Source organism: Priapulus caudatus, unplaced genomic scaffold (assembly GCF_000485595.1).
Source record: "Priapulus caudatus unplaced genomic scaffold, Priapulus_caudatus-5.0.1 Scaffold330, whole genome shotgun sequence".
Taxonomy (NCBI): domain Eukaryota; kingdom Metazoa; phylum Priapulida; class Priapulimorpha; order Priapulimorphida; family Priapulidae; genus Priapulus; species Priapulus caudatus.
The window spans coordinates 66,068-75,380 of NW_014577391.1; the positions used below are offsets into that span (position 1 = coordinate 66,068).

The 9,313-nt window shown below is 43.1% G+C and overlaps 1 protein-coding gene across 1 annotated transcript in view; it reads right to left on the reverse strand.

Moving 5' to 3' along the window:
* Nucleotides 1-9,313, reverse strand: part of LOC106809116 (trypsin-like) — a 29,773-nt gene that overhangs the window by 18,068 nt on the left and 2,392 nt on the right. The gene's annotated exons all lie outside the window — the stretch shown is intronic.

A 9,313-nucleotide genomic window follows, 5' to 3' on the forward strand; every position in this document is an offset into this window, starting at 1 on the left:
TAGGGTTAGGGTTAGGTTAGGGTTAGGGTTAGGGTTAGGGTTAGGGTTAGGGTTAGGGTTAGGGTTAGGGTTAGGGTTAGGGTTATCGTATATATCGTATAAAATCGTCGTATATATAATATCGTCGTATATATAATATCGTACCAAAACCGCCAGCCAATCAGCGCCGCTTATGCAAATTAATGCCACTATGTGAATGGGAAAAAAAATCACGCGGCCCGCGCACCCGGACAGAGACTGCCACAACGTGAGTTAAAATAAACGTAGCTTATAGACGTAAATGTACAATTGCGTTGCATGCATAGCTTATATAGCAAGCAATCAGCGTTCACACAATAACTGTATTTAAAGAGGTTTTTTATTTTTAGCTTATTTAACATCACTCCTTTCGGATATGTGTTTGGTGATGTATTTAGCCATATTAGTCACTATATATAAACACGTTTTTCTTACAAATATATTTCTGGTAAGAACACAACATAATCGGTTTAATTTGCTAAAATGTCACGATATAGCCCAATCATGCGATAATCCTGGCTAGAATGTCTCCTGATCTCGACCATAATCGGTTTAATTAGCTAACATGGTAAGAACACAACATAATCGGTTTAATTAGCTAAAATGTCACGATATAGCCCAATCATGCGATAATCTTGGTTAGAATGTCTCCTGATCTCGTCTCGACGTGTAAGCAAGTATACGAGAGCGAGTAAAAGTTTAAGGCAATGCTTTTTCGAAAACATGTATGCGACCGCGCGTGTGTGTGCGTTTGCGAGGGTGTGTACGTGTGCGTGGGCCTTTATTGTGCGTTTACATGTGCATTTCCTATGTAGCCTGTGATTGTGCATGTGCGCGTACGTATTATTGTGGCTGTGCAAATGAGTCCTCGATCGTGTGTGTAAGTGAACGTAGGTATATAATTATATATATATATATATTATATATACGGTTGGGAATAGTATTACAATATCGGTCACGCGGTCAGGTATGTCAAAATCATATTTCGAGTATTCTAATTATTTTAATACTTACCAGATTCAGAAGAACCGTCATATACTTACGGTATATTCACCTTATACGCACGACCGTTATTCACCCAATGATTGTGAGGACAGTTATGTATGAAATCCTGCCACGTACTCTGTAACAACTATAGCAAAACAAAATTAATTGTTCGTTTCTCAGGCCAATTAAAAAAAAAGTTAATGAGGCAGGCACGCGTTTTTCTTTTTTTATCGCCCCAAAAAACTACGAGGCAGGTATGTTTTTTTAATTGGTGGTCTGTAATAAGTACACGCCATAGCATTGATTCACATTAAAATAAGAATCAGACAACAGGATTTTAAATGGTGCCAAAACATTTTAATACAGTAAATGGTGAGAACTATATGTATCAATCAATTTATTTCCCTTTTTGCCTTTTTGAAATCTTTTGAACATTTATAGATTTCCGTAATTTCGAATGCGGGTATTTTTTTGGGGTTATAAAAAGGGGTAACGCATGCGGGACTAAAAAGCAGATGCGGCGGAGCCCGAGAAACGAACAATTACTTTTTTGGCCTATCCCGTTGTGAAACCATGTCCGGCGTTTTCTTAATACAAGAGGATCTTCGCCTAGTCGCGTAGAGTAGCGAGTAGGCCACTATTAAATTTATATTGTAAACCTTCTAGCAAGTAGCGGAGCGACCCGAGCTACTGTGAAAATTACGCTAAACGTGACTTACGTTAGGAAAATACTGCATGAGGGAATATGGAAGAGAGATAGGGAAAGCGGGAGCAAGAGAGTGTGTGTGTGTGTGTGTGTGTGTGTGTGTGTGTGTGTGTGTGTGTGTGTGTTGTGAGAGGATGAGATAGACAGTGAGAGAGACAGAGAGCAGAAGAGAGAAAGAGAGAGAGAGAGAGAGAGAGAGAGAGAAGAGAGTGTGTGTGAAAGATTTTCATTATTAATGTAGAGCTTTATCGTTGTGAGCTACATAACAAGGCATCGTAATCTATACTAATAAATTTGGCTTAATCTTGTGTGTGTGTGTGTAATGTGTGGTGTGTTTTGTTTGTTCTCGCTTTTCGCCACATGATTTGTCACTCAATCGCGCTAACTGAAGATATATTGCAGAATCACCCACGTCTGGGAGAATGGTTCTGGCTGAGAATTTATTTTTTTTTAAGTTTAAGTATTAAGTATTAAGTCAAAAATTCGATAAAATGCTTATTTCGTCCATATGATGGCAGTGCGTAGGCAGCAGATCCACATCACATACGTGGGAATTACACTGGCGTCTCTTGACCTGTCGCTCGTAAGGAGCATATTCAGAGGGGGAGGGAGAGAGAAGAGCTAGGAGAAGAGAGGCAGGGGAGGATCAGAAGAGGAGGTAAGCAGAGAAAGGGAGAGGGAAAGGAGAGGAGAGGGAGAGAGGAGTCAGGGAAAAAGAGCAGAGAAAAATCGATCACCACGTCTGGGAGAAATGTTCTGGCTCAAACAACAATCTACTTCCTCAAATAGATGGTGCTACGTCTCAGATCCCGCCCCCCCCTAACTCAGATTCCCCCGCTGCACTCTGCGCTTTGACGTAAACCGTACTGACACAGTAAGTAGTGGCCCAGTAGCTGTGCCAGTGTTCTGTTGTAACCGCAGTGCAGTGGTTTTCTTTTCAAGTTACATGAAATAATTTAACTATTATCTGTGTTCACTTACATGGAGTTTATATTTAAAAGACAACATTGCTGGTTCTACGGGTATACTTTCTGCTAGTTGTTGTAATAAGCCAACGAACGTCCGTTCAAACTGGCTGGCTGTTTGCGTGATGATTCGCAGTTGCGTCGGGTGTTCGTCGCCTTGTCAGCCCGTTAACGCCAACCGCTTCGTCATTCACAGATCATGACGACAGTAAGATAGTTGACGCACCGAGGTGGTTGCTGGGGAGGTGCGCAGTGGCAGGGTAAGCAGTGGCACGTGCATTTAAACGAACCGATTATGGAAAACCCGACAAATATATATATATGTGTGTGTGTGTGTGTGTGTGTGTGTTGCTGTGTTGTGTGTGTGGTGGTGTGGTGTGTGGTGTGTGTGTGTGTGGTGTGTGGTGTGTATACGGTTGGGAATAGTAATTACAATGATCGGTCCACGCGGGTCAGTATGTCAAAATTCATATTTCGAGTATTCTAATATATTTTAATACTACCAGATCCAGAAGAACCGTGAATAACTTACGGTAATATTCACCTTAAATAACGCACGCACCGTTATTCACCCAAATGATTATGAGGACAGTTAATGTATGAAATCGTCCACGTATTCTGTAAAAAACTATAGCCAAAAAAAATTAATTGTTGCGATTCTTAAGGCCAATTAAAAAAATGAGGCAAGCACCAGCGTTTTTCTTTTTTTTATCCCCCCAAAAGACTATGAGGCAGGTATGTTTTTTTTTAATTGGTGGTCTGTCATAAGTAGCACGCCATTAAGCAATTGATTCACATTAAAATAAGAATCAGACAAGCAGGATTTTAAATGGTGCCAAAACATTTTAATACAGTAATGGTGAGAACTTATATGTAATCAATCAGATTTATTTCGCCTTTTTGGCCTTTTTTGAAATTTTTTGAAATTTTATAGATTTCCGTAATTTCGAATGCGGGTATTTTTGGGGGATAAATAAAAAGGGAGTAAACGCATGCGGGACTGAAAAAGCAAATGCAGGGCGGAGCCGCGAGAAACAAACAATACTTTTTTGGCCTATCCCGTTCCCATGTCCGGCGTTACCCAAGAGGAATCGCTCGGCCTAGTCGTGTAGTCGCGTAGGCGAAGAGGCCACTATTTAAATTTATATTGTAAACCTTCTAGCAAGTAGCGGAGCGACGCCGAGCTACTGTGAAAATTACGCTAACGTGACTTAACGTTTAGGAAAATACTGCATGGAGGGAATATGGAAGACGACATAGGGATAAGCGGAGCAAAAGAGTGTGTGTTGTGTGTGTGTGGTGTGTGTTGTGGTGTGTGTGTGTGTGTGTGTGTGTGTGCATGTGTGTGTGTGTGTGTGTTGTGTGTGTGTGTGTGTGTGTGTGTGTGTGTGTTGTGGTGTGTGTGTTGACAGAGAGAGAGGAGATAGACAGTGAGCAGAGACAGAGTAGAGAGAGAGAGGAGAGAGAGAAGAGAGAGAGAGAGAGTGTGTGAAAGATTTCATCATTAATGTAGAGCTGTTATCGTTGTGAGCTACATTACAGGCATCGTAATTGTTGTAATAAGCCAACGACGTCCGTTCAAACTGCTGCTGTTTGCGTGATGATCGCAGTTGCGATCGGGTGTTCGTCTGTCACCAGTTAACCGCCAAACGCTTCGTCTTATCACAGATGCATGACGACAGTAAGATAGTTGACGCACCCGAGGTGGTTGCTGGGGAAGGTTGCCTATGGCAGTAAGCAGTGCAACGTGCATTTAAACGAACGATTATTGGAAAACGACCGACACATATATAATATATATGTGTGTGTGTGTGTTGTGTGTGTGTGTGTATACGGTTGGGAATAGTATTACAATATCAGTCACGGCGTCAGGTATGTCAAAAAATCCCTATTTCGAGTATTTCTACATTATTTTAATACTTACCAGATCCAGAAGAACCGTGATATACTTACGGTATATTCACCTTATACGCACGTTACGCCGTTATTCCACCGCAATGATTATGAGGACAGTTATGTATGAAATCGTGCCACGTATTCTGTAACAACTATAGCCAAACAAAAATTAATTGTTCGATTCTTAGGCCAATTAAAAAAATGAGGCAGGCACGCGTTTTCTTTTTTTATCGCCCCAAAAAAATCTATGAGGCAGGTATGTTTTTTAATTGGATGGTCTGTAATAAGTACACGCCAATAGCATTGATTCACATTAAATAGAGAATCAGAGCAACCTAAGGGATTTTAAATGGTGCCAAAAAGCATTTTAATACAGGTAATGGTGAGAACTATATGGATCAATCATTTATTTTGCCCTTTTTGCCTTTTTTTTGAAATTTTTTGAACTTTTATAGATTTCCGTATTTCGAATCGCGGGTATTTTTGGGGGATAATAAAAAGGGGTAACCGCATGCGCCTGAACCTAAAAAAGCAAATGCGGCGGAGCCCGAGAAACAAACAATAACTTTTTTGGCCCTATCCCGCGTTCCATGTCCGGCGTTTACAAGAGGATCCTCGCCTAGTCGTGTAGTCGCGTAGGCGAGTAGGCCACTATTAAATTTATATTGTAAACCTTCTAGGCAAGTAAGCGGAGGCGAACCCGAAGCTACTGTGAAAATTACGCTAAACGTGACTTAAGCGTTAGGAAAATACTGGCATGAGGAATAGGATAGAGACATAGGGGAAAGCGGAGCAAGAGTGTGTGTGTGTGTGTGTGTGTGTGTGTGTGTGTGTGTGTGTGTGTGTAGTGCGGTGTGTGTGTGTGGGTGTGTGTGTGTGTGTGTGTGTGTGTTGTGCTGTGTGTGTGTGTGTGATGTGTGTGAAGAGAGAGAGAGAGAGAGATAGACAGTGAGAGAGACGAGAGAGAGAGAGAGAGAGAGAGAGAGAGAGAGAGGAGAGTGTGAAGATTTTCATCATTATGTACGAGCTGTTATCGTTGTGAGCTAGCATACAGGCATCAGTATTGTTGTAGATAAAGCTAACGACGTCCGTTCAAACTGCTGGCTGTTTGCGTGATTATCGCAGTTGGGCGTCGGGTGTGTTCGTCTGTCAACGCGTTATACGCCAACCTTCGTCTTCACAAGATCATGATACGACAGTAAGATAGTTGACGGCCAACCCGGAGGTGGTTGCTGGGGAAGGTGCGCATGGCAAGGTAAGCAGTTGGCAACGTGCCATTTAACGGAAACATTATGGAAACGCGGAAAAAATCCGCCAGCGTCTGTTAAAATAATGCCGCATGATAATAGGAAGTGTCGTGCGTAGACCGGCGTTATCTAATCATAATTACGGGAAGTTAATCATGATTATTGATTTAACTATAATTAAAGTTAATCACGCACCGTGAAACCGGCTCCTGGTGTAATTAGTTGAGATATAGTTGGTGTTTTGTTCTCAAATAATTAAATCTGGAGTAACCTGCTGCACAATGAAGCCCCTTGTTTTTCAAGTATAACAAGAGTTTTGCACATGACATGTATAATCTTCAAGCAGACGCTCTACTGTGGTATAATGTAACACACCGATTGTTTCATTTATGTAGGAGACAATACAGAGCAGAGGTTAATGCTGCTCCATCCACTTCACAGGCTATATAAGCTACGGATGTTGGAATTCAAGGGGCAACAGTAGAAAATGACAAGGATCTTTCGCATTTTCTTCTGGCCTAATGTGGTGAAGCGTTTTTGTAGCATTTGTTGTCATACGTTTTTTGTAAATAAATTTGTGCGAATTGTGTAAACTGATGGTGAAACACACGAAGTATAATGATGTTTTCACTGCTTGATGCCTCATCGAACTGTTTGTGCTTTTTGTTTCGTGAAACAAAGTGACATGTCAAACAACTGAATGTGTTTTTTACGCAAATAAGTGAACAGAGTTGAACGAAACAAAATTGCACAGAAAAAGCTTGTTTTTATTTTTAACGGATTATTTGCATTTAATTCGCGCCAAAATCGGATCTCATAAATCAAATTAATGGTGAACCAGGTTATTTGAACTATTGCTTCATTACTTCATTGAATCTAGAATCCATTCATGCATGATACCGACGGCAGTAATTAAAGGTAAGCGGTCAAGGCGCCGTTTGCGTCAGACGCGACAAAGTGTTAAACGACTTAAAGTACTTAAGGTGACTACGCGTGGCGACGGCTATCCATGATCCATTTGTAAGTAGTAGGTAAAGCGGCGTAATACCGCGGAAAGCCGGTAGCCTGGCAAAGCCCACGAACGCGACAAGGATGGGACGTCCCTACCCAGGAGTTGCGATGCGTTCTTCCGGTGCACCCAAAGTGGGCCGGGACCGCGTCACCCTGAAGAGAGTCGAAAGACAAGTGAACGCTTCGTCAGGAGATGCATGATGAGCTTCCGGTCTTGTATCGAGGCGTATGCAACACAAAGTAGTAGGGTGTAGCAGTTAGTGTAAGCACACAAGCGTAGAAGTTTGTGTGGAATTCATTGAAAGAGCCATGAAAAGCCTGGTGGGCGCATGAAAAGGCAATTCAAGTAGGTAGTTATTCAACGCGCGGAATAGAAAGAATTATGCATCATATACTCGATGGTCACTCAATCTCGGGTCTCTCAGACTGCGTTCACGTTAGACTAGATGGTCAGCTTACACTGCATGTTGTCTCCTTTCCCTGTCGGAGGCAGATCATTCCCGCTGGCTGGGACAAAGGATCCGTAAAATAAGGCTTGGCTAAGGCCTCACGCGAAGAGACGATCACCCTGATACAGGCCTATCAAGAGGACGGGGATGTGGGTCCTATCTGTAAACATGCAAAGGAATGTAATTTAGGAGCTTCATGATGTCAGTGCAATGCGAGCAGTTTAACCCTTGCAAACCAATTTGGTCTTAAATAGAAATAAAACACAAATCACGAAAGGAAATGCAAAAAGAAAAATATTTGAATTTTCATGGCATTCGCATGTGGTGCTCCCCGCAGAGAAGAGAGAGAGAAGAGAGAGAGAGAAGAAATACAGAAAGAAGAGAGAGAGCGAGAAGAAGAGAGAGAGAGAGAGAGAAGGGGAGAGAGGAGAGAGGAGAGAGAGAGAGGAAGAAAGTGAGGAGAGAGAGAGCATGAGAATATAGGGAGAAAGAGACAGAAAGACGGCGAGGGCCGAGAGAAGAGAGAGAGAGAGAGACAGAGAGAGACGACGAGAGAAGAGAGAGAAGAGGAGGAGGCCAGAGACAGACGCGAGAAGAAGATATATATATATATATAGAGAGAGAGGAGAAGAGAGAGAAGAGAGAGAGTACAGAGACGAGAGACTGGGACAGAGGAGAAAAGAGTGACTGACAGAGGAGGAAAAAGAGTAGAGCGGGAAAAGAGGAGAGAGAGAGGGAAGAGAGAGGAGAGACGAGAAGAGAGAGAGAGGAGAGGAGGAGAGTGACGGAGAGAGGAGGAATAAGAAGGAGAGCCAGAGCAGACAGAGAAACGTAGAGAGAGAGGGAGAGGAGAGAGAGGAGAGAGAAGGAAGAGAGAAGGGGGGTGTCATACATATGAAGAAGAGAGGCGGGGGAGGAGAAAAGGAGAGGCCAGAGAGGGGAAAGGGGAGGGGGGTAGCCTAACACATGAAGAGGAAAGGCGAGAGAGGGAGAGAATGGTGGGGGGAAGCGAGAGCGAGAGAGGCAAAGAAGAGAGAGAGAGAAGAGAGAGAGGGAAGAGGGAGAAAAGAGGAGGGGTAACTACACATGAAGAGAGGAGCGAGAGAATGGTGAGGGGAGCGAGAGGGCGAGAGAAGAGCGAAGAGAATGTAAGGGGGGAGCGAGGCGAGAGAGAGAGAGAGACGAGAGAGAGAGAGGAGAGAAGAGAAGAGAAGGGAGAAGAAAGAGTCCGAATGAAGTCAAGGATGAGAGCAGCAGCGCGCCAAGAGAATAGCAAATCTAAACTTAATTATAGGCTTAGTGACTCCCGAATCCCAGATGTAGTATGACGGCCAGTCCCACGTACTTATCGGCATCGTTTGCTAAGGCCAATGGTGATGGGCTTGAACGTGTTGGTGAAACACCATGGCTCATTAAGCTCGAGGCGCAAACGTCATTGTAGATGTCGCTCTCGCTGGGTATGGCCTCGTGTTTTATGATGCGAGTTATCTAGAGTGAAAAAGATATTTGAATTTCCTTTAGACATCTGTACACACCCCCCCCAGGCCAACACGCACAGCGCGGTACGTACAACCTCCCCCGGCCGCACGCGACGCACGACATATTCTACACAATCAGACAGTCACGCGCAACGCGACCTACGCAAAGTAGTAACGTTTACTTTACGTATCTCGTTATTCCGCCCGCTGTTCTGATTCAGTGTTTCCGAATGCGAACGGAGTATAATCCGGTTGATCCTCGTCTTGTAATCCAATGAAAATGAAATAAGTCGTGAAGGGTAATTTATCAATGGTATTTTTCACGAGTTTCATGATTATGTAAGCGCATAAACTATAATGAATGAAATAATTATAAAATAATTATATATATTAACGTAATAACATGACGCGTAAGTTTCATATGCTGATTCGGACTGTTCTTTCGGCAGCGAATGTAAGCCGCGCAGCACGAACTCCACACGCATGAACCCACACGCACGCGCATACCGTGCATATACATTCAACGCGTACGCACGCACAGCAATTGGAAGACAAG